The sequence below is a fragment of the Bison bison genome, unplaced genomic scaffold (genome assembly GCF_000754665.1).
Source record: "Bison bison bison isolate TAMUID 2011002044 unplaced genomic scaffold, Bison_UMD1.0 scf7180017864345, whole genome shotgun sequence".
In the NCBI taxonomy this organism is placed as follows: Eukaryota; Metazoa; Chordata; class Mammalia; order Artiodactyla; family Bovidae; genus Bison; species Bison bison.
The window spans coordinates 4,424,976-4,428,061 of record NW_011494917.1 but is presented as its reverse complement, the minus strand read 5'-3'; positions in this window follow the sequence as shown (position 1 = coordinate 4,428,061).

Here is a 3,086-nt window from a genome sequence, read left to right as displayed (position 1 = left end):
GGAACCCCGTGGTGACGATCGTTATTACTGCTTTTATTCTTAATGACAGTGACCACTATCATGTATTTACTTTTCTCACTTGCAAGATGCTTAACTCGGGTATCTAGGGTCCGGGCTGGTGTTCTTTCGTCCTGCACTTCTGCGCAGCCTTAGTCGTCTGGCTGATTTTGCAGGGCTCCAGAATAGCGAGCATTCTGTTTCTCTTCTTTTAATGCAACCTGTTTTGTCTTCCTGATCCTTTAAAGTTCTTCGCTGAAGAGGAAACTTGTAGAAAGAAATAGGGCATAAAGGATCGAGCGGGCTTTGAAAGAAACCCATTTCTCACTGCCCTCGTTATTTATCCTGATTCATTTCGTGATTTGTGTCCTGGGTCGTGGTGTTGATGAACCTGCATGTCCAGTAATTGATACATCGTGTGTGTTTGCATGAATGTGCATACGTCTCTTTGGAGATTTGAGGGAGAAAGTGTGAGAGAGAAAATTCATTAGGCAGGTGTGTGAATCCCAACTCAGAAAGTAAAGTAGATGGAGTTTCCTTCCAGTCTTGTGTTTTGTTGTGCTTTATTTTACAAGTGTAGGAACTTTAGTAACAGCTGTTGGAAGATGAGACTTGTGTGTAAATTTTTGTAACTTTAGGGATCTTTCCAGATTTTCTCCCTAACTACTCTTCCTTTTTCTCCGTAGGAACAAGCATACATTTTTAAATAGTCAATTTTAAAAAGTGGAAAAGTCAAAAAAGTATTTAATCAGATTCTGGGAAATATTCTGCACCTTCTTTTCCTTTGCATGTGGTTTCTTTTAATTTTAAAATAGCTATGTCCCGATTACACTGCTGCCCCAGACCATGAATTTATTCCATTTTTGTCTGTATCCACTGCATAGATGAATTAGCTTCTCAGCAAGATGAGAGAGTTGACAATACGCAAATCTGATTTGCTAGATTTTATCTCAAGTAATATGTGTTGTGCATATTTTGTAAGTGTGAAAGATGTTTATATTTTTACCCATAAAAAAGGTTTATGTTCCAATAGATAGAGCCGGGTTCCTATCCTCTTGGGGCTTCCCTTGTGATTCAGATAGTAAAGAATCTGCCTGCAATGCAGGAGATATGGGTTCCATCCCTGGGTCAGGAAGATCCCCTGGAGAAGAGAATGGCTACCCACTCCAGTATTCTTGCCTGGAGAATCCCATGGGCAGACGAGCTGTCGGGCTAGAGTCCATGGGGTGGCAAAGAGTTGGACTTGACTGAGAGACTTAACACTTGCACTTTTTACCCCCTCTGTCTTCATAAAAGTTGTTTGAACTGCAAGAACTACTGAGATTAAGTTTTACCCACCAGTGCTTGGCCTTTGAAATTTATGCTTAGGATTGCATAGTCAAAAATCAAAGCGATATGCTTATCAATAGTTTTTAAAAAAATGCTTTGTCACACATGGAATCAGGCATCAGGCTTCATTGCCTGCAGATTTCTTCTAGCAAATACCAGGCAGAAACTAGGGCTGATTAATATGTAACCTCCAGAGGTGTGAATATTTTGTCTTCCACTGCTTCCTACTTCTGTTATTTAGCATGCAATGTTTAGGCAAATGAGATTGTGATTATGAAAATTAAATTCATGGCTTGGTGTTATATGTGTGTATATATATACACACACATATATATCAGTTTTTCTAACACAAATTATATGCTGTATCTATGGAAATGATATACAAGTGCAGGCCAGATTTAGAAAGTACACATTACATTCAATTTGGGTTCTTTTATTATTTTTACTTAATTTATTAATTAAAAAAAATTTTTGGAGCATATTGCTACCTCAATCTCATTTTCTCCTTGTTTTTGTTTAAATAATCATGTCTCCTTAAATAATACAACTCCCTCTTTGATTTTAAAGGCTTCCTTTACCTGATGTACAGTATAGGCAGCCTTTTGATTGTCCCATTAGCTTTGCAATTTGGCAGAACTGTGCGATGAAGCTTGACAAACTGAACCACAACACTTTTAACAGATTGTGTTCAGGAGGCCACGGTAATGGTGAGTGCCAAGGTTGTGTACATCCTGCATTTTTTAAAAAGTGTTGCTAAAAATGAGATAAAAGCCTTATGCACAAGCAACCTTGTACACCCTGCAGGTAGTGCTATTGATTTTTCTAATGAGTGGGGGATACTTGGGGGATCTCAGATTTGCTATTGGTGAAAAGACTCAGTTTTGTTGGAATCGTGTAGAAACTGTTGGTAGAAATTTTCTCTGTTTTCTATATAAGGCTCTGTTAATTTGTTTTCCTTTTTAAAAGGATTGGAGGTTTCTGGAATAGTTTGGTCAGCGTAAATTTAATTTAGCATTTTACTTTATGGAAATAACGGCAGTGATTTTTATGTTTATGCTCATATTAATTCTTAGAAGTTCTTTTAAAAAATGAATAGTTAATTTTGAGAGCACATTGGGTAAACCGTTAAGTCTCCAAGGTAAGCCAAGGCACAAAAATGCTTTTGAAAAGGAGGTATTTTCTTGACCTGAGTTTTTTATATATATACTAAAAAATGTCTTTACTCTTTTTATCAGTCACAGTGGCTTAAACATATACTTTTGTTTCATGTTCTTTCATTCTGCTTCATACAGAACAATTTTGTATTTTCTTAAATGTTAATAAAGATATTTTAAAGTAGCTTCTTTTTTTTAAACCTCTCCTATCTCACGGTAAAGAGTCTGCTTGCAATGCAGGAGACCTGGGTTCAATTCCTGGATGGGGAAGATCCCCTAAAGAAGGAAATGGCAACCTACTCCAGTATTCTTTTCCAGAAAATCCCATGGACGGAGTAGCCTGGTGGGTGCAGTCCATGGGGTTGCAAAGCGTTGGACACGACTGAACGACTAACACACACTAACACAAACACGTCTTGTTGCACAAGCAAAAACTTCATTTCTGTTCTTAATTTTTAACCAGTTATTTAGTTTTTTCTTGTTGTCTTTCAGGATGATAGTCCTGGGATTTTCTTTTTTCCAAAAAAATTATTAATAAGGGAAGGTCATACAACCTGCCAGAGAAGGCACTGGCACCCCACTCCAGTACTTTTGCCTAGAAAATCC